We start from the raw sequence: 17,439 nt of genomic DNA on the forward strand, positions 1-17,439 counted from the left end.
TTCGGCTCATTCAGTGTGCTACAATGTGAATTTCGGCTCATTCAGTGTGCTACAATGTGAGTTTCGGCTCGTACCGTGTGCTATATTGTGAATTTCAGCTCGTACCGTGTGCTATAAGGTGAAAGGGGCACCAGTACTAGATAGTATAAGGGGTTCTACTACACTGGACACGCCCCCTTTTGGGTGGCCACGCCCCCTTTTGGGTGAATACGCCCCCTTTCTGGAGCGCGCGCGTCTTGGGCGCGCATAATTACGTCCTTGACTTTTGCATACCCCCACTTCAAAATTTCACTTCGACCACTGCGTATATATATATATATATATATATATATATTACACATACATGCACATATACATACACACCCACGGAAACCCCCCTCGCTAAATCCTGCGTTTGCCACTGTGGTGGGGTGGTTTGCGTGAGCTTGGTTACAAGAGGAAGGGATTTACTGGTCAGTGGACTGCTTCCGCTGTCGCCCAAAGTTTTTGAACTTGTCACTGACTTATGATGAATGTGCTGCAGGTGACGTATAAGGGAGGATGTTCCGAGGTGGTTAACGTCCTTACCCCTACTTATTACAGCTTGACAAAGGCAACACACGGCTTGACAAATGTTGTCCGCATTTCTGTTGAAATACTTCCACACCGAAGAGCTGATTTTTTTGGTATTTTCACCAGGCATGTCAATGGCCCTATTCCTCCCACGGACAACAGGTGTCTCCCCGGGTGCCTGACTTAAACAAACCACCTCACCATCAGAATCCTCCTGGTCAATTTCCTCCCCAGCGCCAGCAACACCTATATCCTCCTCATCCTGGTGTACTTCAACACTGACATCTTCAATCTGACTATCAGGAACTGGACTGCGGGTGCTCCTTCCAGCACTTGCAGGGGGCGTGCAAATGGTGGAAGGCGCATGCTCTTCACGTCCAGTGTTGGGAAGGTCAGGCATCGCAAACGACACAATTGGACTCTCCTTGTGGATTTGTGATTTCGAAGAACGCACAGTTCTTTGCTGTGCTTTTGCCAGCTTGAGTCTTTTCATTTTTCTAGCGAGAGGCTGAGTGCTTCCATCCTCATGTGAAGCTGAACCACTAGCCATGAACATAGGCCAGGGCCTCAGCCGTTCCTTGCCACTCCGTGTGGTAAATGGCATATTGGCAAGTTTACGCTTCTCCTCCGACAATTTTATTTTAGATTTTTGAGTCCTTTTTTTACTGATATTTGGTGTTTTGGATTTTACATGCTCTGTACTATGACATTGGGCATCGGCCTTGGCAGACGACGTTGCTGGCATTTCATCGTCTCGGCCATGACTAGTGGCAGCAGCTTCAGCACGAGGTGGAAGTCGATCTTGATCTTTCCCTATTTTTGGAACCTCAACATTTTTGTTCTCCATATTTTAATAGGCACAACTAAAAGGCACCTCAGGTAAACAATGGAGATGGATGGATACTAGTATACTTATGGATGGACGAGCGACTGCCGACACAGAGGTAGCTACAGCCGTGGACTACCATACTGCGTCTGCTGCTAATATAGACTGGATGATAATGATATAAAAAATATATATATATCACTACTGCAGCCGGACAGGTATATATTATATAATGACGGACCTGCTGGACACTGTCAGCAGCACTGCAGACTCCTAAAGTAAGCTACTAGTAGTATCAAGAAGATAGAAAAAAAAAAAACACCACAGGTAGGTGGTATACAATTATGGATGGACGAGCGACTGCCGACACAGAGGTAGCTACAGCCGTGGACTACCGTACTGCGTCTGCTGCTAATATAGACTGGATGATAATGATATAAAAAATATATATATATCACTACTGCAGCCGGACAGGTATATATTATAATGACGGACCTGCTGGACACTGTCAGCACTGCAGACTCCTAAAGTAAGCTACTAGTATCAAGAAGATAGAAAAAAAAAAAAACACCACAGGTAGGTGGTATACAATTATGGATGGACGAGCGACTGCCGACACAGAGGTAGCTACAGCCGTGGACTACCGTACTGCGTCTGCTGCTAATATAGACTGGATGATAATGATATAAAAAATATATATATATATATCACTACTGCAGCCGGACAGGTATATATTATATAATTAATGACGGACCTGCTGGACACTGTCAGCAGAATGCGTTTATAGAAAAAAAACACCACACGACGAGTGTTTAACTTTTTCAGGCAGACAATCACAATATCCTGGTGGTCAGACAGTGGTCACTGGTCAGTCACACTGGCAGTGGCACTCTGGCAGCAAAAGTGTGCACTGTTAAATAATATGTACTCCTGCTACTGCTCCCCAGTCTCCCCCACAATTAAGCTGTGTGAGCACTGAGCACTCAGCACAGTCAGATATACATAGATGATGCAGCACACTGAGGCTGAGCACAGATATGGTATACTGTTACTGTGTCACTGTGTATCGTTTTTTTTCAGGCAGAGAACGGATTATATTAAATAATAATATAATAAAACTGCACTGGTGGTCACTGGTCAGTCACTAGTAAACTCTGCACTCTTTGAGTACTCCTAAGCTCCAGTAAATCAAGTGTCTCACTCTCACTCTCTCTCTTCTAATCTAAATGGAGAGGACGCCAGCCACGTCCTCTCCCTATGAATCTCAATGCACGTGTGAAAATGGCGGCGACGCGCGGCTCCTTATATAGAATCCGAGTCTCGCGATAGAATCCGAGCCTCGCGAGAATCCGACAGCGGGATGATGACGTTCGGGCGCGCTCGGGTTAGCCGAGCAAGGCGGGAAGATCCGAGTCTGCCTCGGATCCGTGTAAAAAGGCTGAAGTTCGGGGGGGTTCGGATTCCGAGGAACCGAACCCGCTCATCACTAATTAGAATATGAGTTATTATTTTATGGCAGGGTTTCCCTATTGATTTCCCTATTTGATTATGGGAGACTTTGTATAAACCCAATGTTCACTGTGCTTTCGTTGTTTGTTAATGTTACTGTGTATCCGCAATAGCCTCAATTAAGGATAAAACACTGCTTATGGCACTGACCTCCTTCAGAAGTATTAGGATTCTGTTAATTAAACATCATATTGGCCATAAGACTCAACACAACATCTCTCTCCCTTCCCTGTTAGGCTCTGAGTGAAGCTATGGAAGGTGGTGTTACTTCATGCTGGCTGCTCCCCTGCTGTTGCTGCCTGCTGCGGTGCCTCTCTCATAGTGAAGGGCTGGCCCCATTTTTCTGTGCCAGATTCTTAGGGCCTGGTACGGGTGTCCCCTATGACCCCTCCTGTCGCCGGGCCTGCATGCGTCTCTGTGTCTGCTTCTGTTCACAACCATGTGGACACAACCTTGCTTTACTTGGCATAAGCAGTGCCAGATTAAGGTCCATATGGGCCTGGAGCTGAAATTTATGAGGGGCCTATTTCATGCCACCGCAGGGGATGTGAAAACTCTATGGGGGTGTGACTAGTAATGTTGGGGGTGTGGTTGATGTTGTGAGGGTGTGGTCTGCACAGGGGGTGTGACTAGCACCTACCGTGAAAAACCTCAATCTCCCTCACTTCTTCAGTTACTGTATATCAATAGTGTAATGTGAGAATCTACAAACGAACAAAAGAAAACATCTCTTGTTAATGTGACTGTAATATGGTAAATGGTGCTTAGTGATGACATAAATATGAAACCTCTCAACGAAAGAGGCTACATGTCGCTTAGGGATGTCATGAATGTGAAATCTATCTAAATAAAAAAAAATGTTTTACCTTTGTAATAAGTAGTTATACTGAGAAGATATATCAGGAATGGTGGAAAGAGGGGGTGGGGTTGGAGGGAGGGTGTCACACGGACAGGGCAGAACAGGGGGAAGACTGAGGTGACCCAGCATATAGTAGTATGTGTAGTAGTATGTGTACACACACACACACACACACACACACACACACACACACACACACACACACACACAGATTCAAACCCAAATTGCTCATCTCCAATACATAGCTACAGTATAATGTATCAGGGGTTGCTGACTGGGGAATGGCATAAGACACCACAGAGATGCACCATCTTACGGACATGTTGTAGGAATGTCACTGCAGTTGTAGTGAAATCCCCTACTAGCCATTACTGAAACTTGGATTACGCCCTCTGACACTACCTCTCCTGCTGCTCTCTCTGCTGGAGGCCTCGCATTCACACACACACCCGACCTGGGGGTCGCCATGGGGGGTGGTGTTGGGGTCCTTTTACCTTCTAGTTACTCCTACCAACTCATACCACCAGAACCATCCCTTACATTCTCTACATTTGAGGTCCATACTATACGCCTTTTCCAACCAGTCCATCTTAGAGTAGCTGTCATTTACCGCCCCCCTGGCGCTGCTTCCAAATTCATCAACAACTTTGCTTCCTGGCTTCCTCACTTCCTCTCTTCTGACATTCCCTCCATTATCCTAGGCGATTTTAACATCCCTATTGACATCCCCACACAATCCCCTGCCTCTAAACTCCTTAACCTTACCTCTTCACTTGGTCTCTCCCAGTGGACCTCCTCACCCTCCCATGTGAATGGGAGCTCACTGGATCTGGTCTTCACTCACCGCTGTGATATTTCAGATTTGTCCAATTCCCCATTTCCCCTCTCTGACCACCACCTGCTTTCCTTTAACCTATCTCTCTCGACTTCCCCATCTCTACCTCCTAAGGCTACCATCACTAAGCGTAACATTGAAGCTATTGACACCACATTCCTTTCCTCCTTGTTTGATTCACTTCTCTCCTATTCTCTCTCTCTCATGCCCTGAACAAGCCACTTCCCTATACAATGCATCCCTCACTTCTGCTCTTGACTCTGTTGCTCCACCAACCACTATTCACCCTTGCAAATTAACACCTCAACCCTGGCACACCAAATGCACCAGATATCTGCAAAAATGCTCACGTACTGCTGAGCGTCACTGGAGGACATCACGCTCTAAGGCAGACTTCCTCCATTTCAAACTTATGCTCTCATCCTTCAGTGCTGCCCTTTCTCTTGCTAAACAGTCATACTTCAAGAACCTCATCTCTTCCCAGTTTTCCAACCCCCGGCGCCTCTTTGCCACTCTCAACTCACTCATTAGTTCTTTTGGCTTCCAATATCATCTCTATGCTGATGACACCCAAATCTATCTTTCCTCTGCAGACCTCTCCCCTGCTCTCCTCACTCGTATCTCCAACTGTCTCTCTGCTACCTCTTCCTGGATGTCACAGCGCTTTCTTAAAGTTAACATGTCTAAGACCGAGCTGATCATCTTCCATCCCTCCCGCATAACCTCACCTTCTACAATCTCATTATCTATTGATGGCACTACTATCTCCTCTAGCCCCCAAGTTCGCTGTCTTGGAGTAATCCTTGACTCCTCCTTCTCCTTCAAACCACACATTCAGCACCTCTCACAAATCTGCCGTTTTCATCTAAAAAATATTTCCAGGATCAGACCCTTTCTGACCCAGGATGCTACTAAGACTCTTATCCACTCACTGGTCATCTCCAGACTGGACTACTGTAATCTCCTCCTGACTGGCATTCCTGACAAACACCTCTCTCCACTCCAATCTATCCTCAAAGCTGCTGCCCGGCTCATTTTCCTCACCAAACGCACTACGTCTACCTCTCCTCTCCTACTAGCCCTTCACTGGCTCCCCTTCCCTTTCAGAATCCATTTCAAGCTTCTCACACTCGCTTACAAAGCCCTCACCCACTCCTCTCCCACCTACATCTCTGACCTTATCTCCCTTTACACTCCCACCCGTCCTCTTCGCTCTGGTAATGCACGACGACTCTCCTGCCTACGGATTACTTCCTCCCACTCCTACCTCCAAGATTTTTCGCGTGCTGCACCACTTCTCTGGAATTCCCTACCTCTCCCCCTCAGACTCTCCACCTCTCTACAAAACTTCAAACGGGCTCTCAAGACCCACTTCTTCACCAAACCCAGCCAAATCTCATCTTAAGCCTCTATTCCACATTCTCTATGTACCCCATCTGTGTCACCCCTGCCTGTCTACCCCTCCCCTTTAGATTGTAAGCTCTCACGAGCAGGGCCCTCTTCCCTCATGTGCTTTTCCTTTGTCTTACTTTAATATTCTTCAACTGTACCACATCCAGCAGTCTTCTGCCACCTGATACTTATTCCAGTGTCATCTGCTGATGTAACTATGTTTATTTACCCTGTACTTATCCCATACTGTCTTCAACTGTAAGTTGCTGTTTTCCTGTTTGATTATTTATGTACTCTGTAATTGGGCGCTGCGGAACCCTCGTGGCGCCATATAAATAAAGAATAATAATAAAATAATAATTAATTGCAAACATTGGAGGCAGTAGTCTGTCAGAGATCTGCACCTAGCATGGGGCAGGTGCAGTTCTTGAAGTTTGTGTTTTAAGATGCACCAAGAGGGTTTGCAATGTCTAAAGAAGCTGTAAGTGGACATGTCACTGCTTGCATATACACACGCACCGCTGTACACCAACGAAGGGCTTGTACCAATAATAGCATACAGAAGCAAAAGATGCACACACAGATGTGCCTGAGTTTGACTCAGAATCAGGCCCAATATTTTGGTTATTATATATGTTTTAATGGGGTTGGTATCAGGATCCCGACGGTTGGGATGCCAGCTGTCAAAATACAGACAGCGGCATCCTGATGTTGAAAATACCGACATGAACTAATTAACTAAGCTAACCCTGATCCCTAACCCCCCCTAACCCTAACCCACCATTCCCGTAGCCTAACCCTAACCGCCCCCCACCGCAGACTAACGCTCCCCGGGCGTGCCTAACCCTTACCCTCCCTCCCCACAGCTTAACCCTGACCTCATTCCGCGCCCCCCCGCAACCTAAACCTAACATCCCTCCCCCCCGCGGCTTATCTCTGGTGGTCTGTGTAATCATTGTTCGAGATTCCGGCGCCGGTTTTCTGAGTACTGTCGGGATTCTGGCATCGGTATTTCGACTGCCAGGATCCCGACTACAGGGATCCTGACTGAATCCTGTTTTAATGGTGCTAAACTATCTGTATATTATATTCTGGTGCTATACACATAAAATATTTTTTGGGGGACAGCGGGGCAGGCTTTGGTTTTTATTGAGGGGGGTTGGCAATACACAAAAAAGGACCCAACACACAGGGGTATATTTACTAAGATTCGTAATTTCCGAAAATAGGTCAAAGTTCAATCACGAATGACATCGACAGTGTAAAACTGCAACTTTTTGAATTGATTACGATGGATTTACTAAGCTGTCGTATTCGTTTTTTTCTTTGCTTCCGATGTCGATGTCATTCGTTTTTTTTTACCTATTTTTACGGCAGTGATTAGCAAAACACTGCCGTTTTTTTTTACAATCAATCTCGGCCGGATCTGTGTGATCCGTGCTGGGGTTCTTATTTTTTTTTTTTTTAATTAAACAATGTAAAATCCCAAAAAAAAAATGCGTGGGGTCCCCCCTCCTAAGCATAACCAGCCTCGGGCTCTTTGAGCCGATCCTGGTTGCAGAAATATGGGGAAAAAATTGACAGGGGTTCCCCCATATTTAAGCAACCAGCATCGGGCTCTGCGCCTGGTCCTGGTTCCAAAAATACGGGGGACAAAAAGAGTAGGGGTCCCCCGTATTTTTAAAACCAGCACCGGGCTCCACTAGCTGGACAGATAATGCCACAGCCGGGGGTCACTTTTATACAGCGCCCTGCGGCCGTGGCATCAAAAATCCAACTAGTCACCCCTGGCCGGGGTACCCTGGGGGAGTGGGGACCCCTTCAATCAAGGGGTCCCCCCCCCCCAGCCACCCAAGGGCCAGGGGTGAAGCCCGAGGCTGTCCCCCCCCATCCAATGGGCTGCGGATGGGGAGGCTGATAGCCATTTGTGATAATGAAAAGATATTGTTTTTAGTAGCAGTACTACAAGTCCCAGCAAGCCTCCCCCGCATGCTGGTACTTGGAGAACCACAAGTACCAGCATGCGGCGGAAAAACGGGCCCGCTGGTACCTGTAGTACTACCACTAAAAAAATACCCAAAAAAACACAAGACACACACACCGTGAAAGTATAATTTTATTACATACATACACACATACATACATACTTACCTTATGTTCTCACGCAGGTCGGTCCTCTTCTCCAGTAGAATCCAAGGGCTACCTGTTGAAGAAATTCTACTCACCAGATCCATGGGTCCAGGCTCCTCGGCAAATCCAGGGTTAATCCACGTACTTGAATAAATAAAAAAAAACGGTGTCCCGACCACGAACTGAAAGGGGACCCATGTTTGCACATGGGTCACCTTCCCACGAATGCCAGAAACCCACTTTGACTTCTGTCTAAGTGGGTTTCTTCAGCCAATCAGGGAGTGCCACGTTGTAGCACTCTCCTGATCAGCTGTGTGCTGCTGTCCTCACTGACAGGCAGCACGCGGCAGTGTTACAATGTAGCGCCTATGCGCTACATTGTAACCAATGATGGGAACTTTCTGCCCTGCGGTTGACCTAAAGTGACGTCACCGCTGAGCAGAAAGTTCCCAGCATTGGTTACAATGGAGCGCATAGGCGCTACATTGTAACACTGCCGTGTGCCGCCTGTCAGTGAGGACAGCAGCACACAGCTGATCAGGAGAGTGCTACAACGTGGCACTCCCTGATTGGCTGAAGAAACCCACTTAGACAGAAGTCAAAGTGGGTTTCTGGCATTCGTGGGAAGGTGACCCATGTGCAAACATGGGTCCCCTTTCAGTTCGTGGTCGGGACACCGTTTTTTTTTATTTATTCAAGTACGTGGATTAACCCTGGATTTGCCGAGGAGCCTGGACCCATGGATCTGGTGAGTAGAATTTCTTCAACAGGTAGCCCTTGGATTCTACTGGAGAAGAGGACCGACCTGCGTGAGAACATAAGGTAAGTATGTATGTATGTGTGTATGTATGTAATAAAATTATACTTTCACGGTGTGTGTGTCTTGTGTTTTTTTGGGTATTTTTTTAGTGGTAGTACTACAGGTACCAGCGGGCCCGTTTTTCCGCCGCATGCTGGTACTTGTGGTTCTCCAAGTACCAGCATGCGGGGGAGGCTTGCTGGGACTTGTAGTACTGCTACTAAAAACAATATCTTTTATTTTACAACAAAGGCTATCAGCCCTCCCATCCGCAGCCCATTGGATGGGGGGGGGACAGCCTCGGGCTTCACCCCTGGCCCTTGGGTGGCTGGGGGGGGGGACCCCTTGATTGAAGGGGTTCCCACTCCCCCAGGGTACCCCGGCCAGGGGTGACTAGTTGGATTTTTGATGCCACGGCCGCAGGGCGCTGTATAAAAGTGACCCCCGGCTGTGGCATTATCTGTCCAGCTAGTGGAGCCCGGTGCTGGTTTTAAAAATACGGGGGACCCCTACTCTTTTTGTCCCCCGTATTTTTGGGACCAGGACCAGGCGCAGAGCCCGATGCTGGTTGCTTAAATATGGGGGAACCCCTGTCATTTTTTCCCCCATATTTCTGCAACCAGGATCGGCTCAAAGAGCCCGAGGCTGGTTATGCTTAGGAGGGGGGACCCCACGCAATTTTTTTGGCAAAAATAAGCACTTTCCCACCCCTTCCCACTGATATACATGCACGGATCTCATGGATCCCTGCATGCATCTCAAATCACGGAAAAAAAAAGCAGGTCTGTTTTTTTTTAGGACTTTTTTACGAGTTGTAATTTTTCACGGCAGTGTTTTGTGTTTTTTTGCTTTGCACTTCTTAGTAAATGACCGAGATTCATATCTAAACAGGCGTAATTTGACCGATGGTGTATTCATTCGTAATTTTTTACCTGAACTAGCAAAAAATTACGAATGCCCTCATCACTGCCGTGATTAGTGTTTAGTAAATGACCGAGATTAACCGAGATGACACTTTGAAGAAAAAACGGCATCTCGGTCAAAATCGGGAGCTTAGTAAATATACCCCACAGTATATAAAACACTACAAGCAGCACACTCAGTTTGCTCCCTCCCCCCCAAACAAACAATATTTACTATACACAAAACTTTTCTATACAGGCAAGCAGGGATTGGCTGTACACAGAGTGCATCTCCAGAGACCATTTTGTTTTATATAAGCGAGTTCTTGATCCTAATTTCTGGGTAAAATACACGCTTATATGAATTATTATTTAAAGCAATATGCACTCCTCCCGCAGTCTCACCAGTAAGGGTGCTACATAATGTCACCGCATCCAAAGGTGATCACATGCAGGCAATTTTCCACTAACAGGGCACTCACCGATACACAAACGATATAACCACTTTTGAATTTTACATCACCTTGAGAAATCTCCAGTTATGGGAAACAGTTGACTTCATATTCATACCACTGAGCTGGTAATCATTCTTAAGACACATTGGCACCCGACAGGAAAATACAAACAAAAACATTGGCACCTACAGGTAAAATAAAACACACTGGACCCCAAAAGGGCGGAAAAAAACCTCAATGGCCTCAGTAGGAAAAACACATTGCCCCCACACTCCCTTGTGGCCTGTGCTGTATCACACTGACACACTCCCTCCCCCCCGCGGCCTGCGCTACATCACACTGACACACTCTCCTCCCATGGCCTGCACTTTACCACACTCCCTCCCCCCGCGCTATATCACACTCACACACTCCCTCCCCCCTCACTCTATTACATTCACACTCCCACCCCACAATACAATCTATTACATTAACACACTCCCCTCCCCCGCGCCCTACGCTTTAGCACACTCTCTCCCCACATGCTCTATCACACACTTCCTTTGCCTGCTCTTTATCACACCCCTCACCTTGTGCTTTATCACAGTCACACACACCCTCCCCCGTGCTCTATCACAGTCACACACTCCCTCCCCCCTGCGCTTTATCACACCCCCTTCCCCGTGCTCTATCACAGTCACACAATCCCTCCCCCTGCACTTTATTACACTCCCTCCCCATGGTCTATCACAGTAACACCCCCCCTCCCCCACGCTCTATCACAGTCCCACACTCCCTCCCACTGTGCTTTATCACACCCCATCCCTTGCGCTCTATCAGTCACACACTCCCTCCCACTGCGCTTTATCACTACCCCTCCCCTACGCTCTATCACAGTCACACACTCCGTCCTCCTGCGCTTTATCACACCCCCTCCCCCGTGCTCTATCACAGTCACACACTCCGTCCTCCTGCGCTTTATCACACCCCCTCCCTTGCGCTCTATCACAGTCACACACTTTCTTACCCTTGCACTATACTAACTCCTGACCCCTGCAGCTGCTCACATGCAAGACACACACACATATAGAAGTTCACATGGAAGTCACACACACAGATATATACATACACAAGTCACACACACAGTCACACAATTCCCTGTACCTTACACACTACAGCATAGTGTAGTCTCACTGGGCTGGGCCGTCCCTGCATTCTCTCTCCTGCTTCAACTCTCCCTCTCACAGCAGCAGCAGCCATGAGCAGCAGGCAGCCTTAGTGTCCCATGTAGCCCCGCCCCCTGGACCCCGTAGCCCCGCCCCCTGCCGAGTTCCTGCATCACCTGCCCATGTGTTTGAGCTTTGAGCCGTTCCGCCGGCATCTACTACCTATCAATACATCTAACTGCGCGCAGGAGGTACTGTCACTTGTAAGCTGCTGTAGCAGGAAAAAAAATCCTGGCTGCAGCAGCATAACAGGTGCTGTGGGCCTATTGTGATGGGGGGCCTGGAGCTGCAGCTCCACCCGCCCCATTGTTAATCCGGCCCTGGTTCTATTCCCACTCTATGAGTGTCACGGACCCCCACGAGTGGGAATAGCCCTCGGCCCCCTGCCGGCATTCTGGCGGCCGGGATCCCAGCGTCGGTATGCTGACCACCGGCATCCCGACTTAAAATAATATGTAAAAAGAAGCATATAAGGAGATAAAATAGGTCTAAGTGTGTAAGGTGTGAAACACTAATAGAAACACTAAGGACACATCGGCAGACGCTGCTTTGTGCAACCGCAGCAGCCTGTTTACTGTCGTCTGCTAATGCGAATATCCGCCATCTATGCCGGTTATCTGTTTGTCTTCACACAGAAGGACGTGCCGCCGAGTATCTCCATCCACAGTCACTATTAGTATCGGGACTTACACCCACCCCTTACTGGTGATAATGGAATTGTTTTCCCTGACAATATGAATATTTTTTCATATTATAAATAATTATCATAGTTATATATTTAGATAGACATAAGATATATTTCTCACTACAAATACATTAAATAGAGACAATAATGCGCTGAAGACAATATCTTTGCTCTGGCTCTTTATTGATGTTAAAGATTAACTACCAGATATAACCACAGTAAGCTGTAACCAGTAGATGTTGGCCATGGATCACTGTTTTTATGTACTTACCTATTAGAGAAGGTGAGAAAAGGTGGAAAATACACACTGACAGATTTCTGCAGACTTCAAAAAAGAAAGGTCGCTCCTTTTCGATTAGAAGATTACAGAAACCTCTCAGTGCATATTTCCCCCTGCTCTAATAGGTGAGTGCATAAAGATAAGAATCCATGGTTACTGGTCAGCTACTGGGTGAGCCTCCGTAACAGCGGCGGAGTTACACAGGGGCCTACAACAGCTCTATGACCTTCGTTAGCGTGTCTTTAAGCATTTCAACCTTGATCTTTAATAAGGTGTTTTCTGCTGCTAACAAGTTGTTCTCCTCGACTAACTGTTTGTTAATGAGATCGAGGACTTTTATCTGGCGATCCTTGTTCTTCTCACTGGGAGATAGTTTTTTGGATAAACTGCCATCAGTGTGATCATAACCCACTGGCTTGGTTGGAGGCATTTCTTCCTCAAGCCTGGTATGGCGAGGCAAGTGGGCATCTCTTCTCTGTGCATTCCAGCTCCTGTATCTTCTGCATGGACAGCAGGCAGTTATCGTCTCCCACAGTGTGATCATCCATCTCGGGGCCATAGTGCTGATGTGGAGAAAGATGAAGAGTAGACAGTGTTAGATGCCTTGCAATGCATTTACAATTGTAAGTAACATCAACTACAGTATTTAAGGATATACATTCATATTTAAGATCAGCTAGAACCTGAAACTGTAAGCTGTATAATGGCCTTTCTGGACAGTCCATTTCACCGGTTACTATTATACTTATGTAAGCTGAGAACATTTTCATTGTTGGAATTTGTAAAATCATCTGCGGTGTCCGACATAAACCTACTTTCTGCCTTCCCTAATATTTTCAGACTTATCAAACCTTCTAAAGAGTATAAAAAGGAGCTGTTGCCCATAGCAACCAATTATCTTCTAGCTATTATTTATCTAGTATACTCCATGCAATGATACAGTAGTTAACATTGGATTGTTGCTATAGGCAACACCTCCCATCATTAGAAGGGATGAGAGATCTCCCCCTAGATTACTATTAATGGTGGCCATGTATTGCTGATGTACTCTATGGCTCAGTGTGTAATAAGGAAACCAGGAGAGCGGTGAGGATTTCTCAGTACATAAATAGCTCCGTAGTTTGGCTTCAGTGGCAGAAGATGAAACCATCATGGAAAACCTCAGTGACCACTACAATAAACTAACATACACATGTATAATACAAAACATTTTAAATAAAACATATGATAGTATTATTTAAATAAGCACCAGCTACAGTATGACATAATTTAATTTACTATGTATTTGTTTCCAGTTTAATGTGTAGTATCTGTAAAATCTGTATCCTATGTTCTGTCTTATTAAATCATTAAAGCAATCATTTCTATTCCCCTCTGATTCTTGTTGCCCATTTATCAATGATTTTTAGCTGTTTAAAACTCATTCCGTATGATAAATGTTGCTCCAGCCAATCAGCTCCCAACGGTCATTTTTAAACACATGACAGTTGGGAGCTGATTGGCTGGAGCACATATGCAACAGGTTTTGAATAGCTGATAAATGAGCCCCTAAGTCTGCTGCCACATCTAACTAAGCTGCCCTTGCCTTTGTCCAGTTACTAACCTCAGCCAAGTGTGTTTCTCCTGCCAGTTGTTTCTACTCCTGCCGGTGAGCTTTGTGTCTCCAGGTATTGAAGGAGAATGAGAGAGGCAGCAGCCAAGCCGGGATATAGGCAGTTGATACCGTTATGACATCACAGCATGACCTCACAGATCCCACCAGGCCAGCCGGGACTGGTTCTTTCTGGTTTGAGTCCCATTATGACATCACAGCATAACCTCACAGACTCACCTGTCTTTTGTGTGACTGACATAAGGAAAATGTGATATCACACCTTATTTAAAGTTATTACATTCACATTAGAATTAGTGATGAGCACCGGAAATTTTTCGGGTTTTGTGTTTTGGTTTTGGGTTTGGTTCCGCGGCCGTGTTTTGGGTTCGAACGCGTTTTGGCAAAACCTCACCGAATTTTTTTTGTCGGATTCGGGTGTGTTTTGGATTCGTTTTTTTTTTTCAAAAAACCCTAAAAAACAGCTTAAATCATAGAATTTGGGGGTCATTTTGATCCCAAAGTATTATTAACCTCAATAACCATTATTTCCACTCATTTTCAGTCTATTCTGAACACCTCACACCTCACAATATTATTTTTAGTCCTAAAATTTGCACCGAGGTCGCTGGATGACTAAGCTCAGCGACCCAAGTGGCCGACACAAACACCTGGCCCATCTAGGAGTGGCACTGCAGTGTCACGCAGGATGGCCCTTCCAAAAAACACTCCCCAAACAGCACATGACGCAAAGAAAAAAAGAGGCGCAATGAGGTAGCTGTGTGAGTAAGATAAGCGACCCAAGTGGCCGACACAAACACCTGGCCCATCTAGGAGTGGCACTGCAGTGTCACGCAGGATGGCCCTTCCAAAAAACACTCCCCAAACAGCACATGACGCAAAGAAAAAAAGAGGCGCAATGAGGTAGCTGTGTGAGTAAGATAAGCGACCCAAGTGGCCGACACAAACACCTGGCCCATCTAGGAGTGGCACTGCAGTGTCACGCAGGATGGCCCTTCCAAAAAACACTCCCCAAACAGCACATGACGCAAAGAAAAAAAGAGGCGCAATTAGGTAGCTGTGTGAGTAAGATAAGCGACCCAAGTGGCCGACACAAACACCTGGCCCATCTAGGAGTGGCACTGCAGTGTCACGCAGGATGGCCCTTCCAAAAAACACTCCCCAAACAGCACATGACGCAAAGAAAAAAAGAGGCGCAATTAGGTAGCTGTGTGAGTAAGATAAGCGACCCAAGTGGCCGACACAAACACCTGGCCCATCTAGGAGTGGCACTGCAGTGTCACGCAGGATGGCCCTTCCAAAAAACACTCCCCAAACAGCACATGACGCAAAGAAGAAAAAAAAGAGGCGCAATGAGGTAGCTGTGTGAGTAAGATAAGCGACCCAAGTGGCCGACACAAACACCTGGCCCATCTAGGAGTGGCACTGCAGTGTCACGCAGGATGGCCCTTCCAAAAAACACTCCCCAAACAGCACATGACGCAAAGAAAAAAAGAGGCGCGATTAGGTAGCTGTGTGAGTAAGATAAGCGACCCAAGTGGCCGACACAAACACCTGGCCCATCTAGGAGTGGCACTGCAGTGTCACGCAGGATGGCCCTTCCAAAAAACACTCCCCAAACAGCACATGACGCAAAGAAAAAAAGAGGCGCAATTAGGTAGCTGTGTGAGTAAGATAAGCGACCCAAGTGGCCGACACAAACACCTGGCCCATCTAGGAGTGGCACTGCAGTGTCACGCAGGATGGCCCTTCCAAAAAACACTCCCCAAACAGCACATGACGCAAAGAAAAATGAAAGAAAAAAGAGGTGCAAGATGGAATTGTCCTTGGGCCCTCCCACCCACCCTTATGTTGTATAAACAGGACATGCACACTTTAACCAACCCATCATTTCCGTGACAGGGTCTGCCACACGACTGTGACTGAAATGACGGGTTGGTTTGGACCCCCACCAAAAAAGAAGCAATTAATCTCTCCTTGCACAAACTGGCTCTACAGAGGCAAGATGTCCACCTCATCATCATCCTCCGATATATCACCGTGTACATCCCCCTCCTCACAGATTATCAATTCGTCCCCACTGGAATCCACCATCTCAGCTCCCTGTGTACTTTGTGGAGGCAATTGCTGCTGGTGAATGTCTCCACGGAGGAATTGATTATAATTCATTTTAATGAACATCATCTTCTCCACATTTTCTGGATGTAAACTCGTACTCCGATTGCTGACAAGGTGAGCGGCGGCACTAAACACTCTTTCGGAGTACACACTTGTGGGAGGGCAACTTAGGTAGAATAAAGCCAGTTTGTGCAAGGGCCTCCAAATTGCCTCTTTTTCCTGCCAGTATAAGTACGGACTGTCTGACGTGCCTACTTGGATGCGGTCACTCATATAATCCTCCACCATTCTTTCAATGGGGAGAGAATCATATGCAGTGACAGTAGACGACATGTCCGTAATCGTTGTCAGGTCCTTCAGTCCGGACCAGATGTCAGCATCAGCAGTCGCTCCAGACTGCCCTGCATCACCGCCAGCGGGTGGGCTCGGAATTCTGAGCCTTTTCCTCACACCCCCAGTTGCGGGAGAATGTGAAGGAGGAGATGTTGACAGGTCGCGTTCCGCTTGACTTGACAATTTTGTCACCAGCAGTTCTTTGAACCCCAGCAGACTTGTGTCTGCCGGAAAGAGAGATCCAAGGTAGGTTTTAAATCTAGGATCGAGCACGGTGGCCAAAATGTAGTGCTCTGATTTCAACAGATTGACCACCCGTGAATCCTTGTTAAGCGAATTAAGGGCTCCATCCACAAGTCCCACATGCCTAGCGGAATCGCTCTGTGTTAGCTCCTCCTTCAATGTCTCCAGCTTCTTCTGCAAAAGCCTGATGAGGGGAATGACCTGACTCAGGCTGGCAGTGTCTGAACTGACTTCACGTGTGGCAAGTTCAAAAGGTTGCAGAACCTTGCACAACGTTGAAATCATTCTCCACTGCGCTTGAGACAGGTGCATTCCACCTCCTATATTGTGCTCAGTTGTATAGGCTTGAATGGCCTTTTGCTGCTCCTCCAACCTCTGAAGCATATAGAGGGTTGAATTCCACCTCGTTACCACTTCTTGCTTCAGATGATGGCAGGGCAGGTTCAGGCGTTTTTGGTGGTGCTCCAGTCTTCTGTACGTGGTGCCTGTACGCCGAAAGTGTCCCGCAATTCTTCTGGCCACCGACAGCATCTCTTGCACGCCCCTCTCGTTTTTTAAATAATTCTGCACCACCAAATTCAAGGTATGTGCAAAACATGGGACGTGCTGGAATTTGCCCAGATTTAATGCACACACAATATTGCTGGCGTTGTCCGATGCCACAAATCCACAGGAGAGTCCAATTGGGGTAAGCCATTCTGCGA

At 46.9% G+C, this 17,439-nt stretch overlaps 1 long non-coding RNA gene across 1 annotated transcript; it reads right to left on the bottom strand.

Annotated features, from left to right (window-relative positions):
• Positions 1-12,315: 12,315 nt before the first annotated feature.
• On the bottom strand, positions 12,316-14,160 carry LOC134950272 (uncharacterized). Its single transcript, XR_010183265.1, has 2 exons — positions 14,033-14,160; positions 12,316-12,992 (listed from the first exon to the last, which is right to left on the bottom strand). It is a non-coding gene; the product is annotated as an uncharacterized LOC134950272 (long non-coding RNA).
• Positions 14,161-17,439: the final 3,279 nt, after the last annotated feature.

The sequence above is a fragment of the Pseudophryne corroboree genome, chromosome 1 (genome assembly GCF_028390025.1).
Source record: "Pseudophryne corroboree isolate aPseCor3 chromosome 1, aPseCor3.hap2, whole genome shotgun sequence".
NCBI lineage: Eukaryota > Metazoa > Chordata > Amphibia > Anura > Myobatrachidae > Pseudophryne > Pseudophryne corroboree.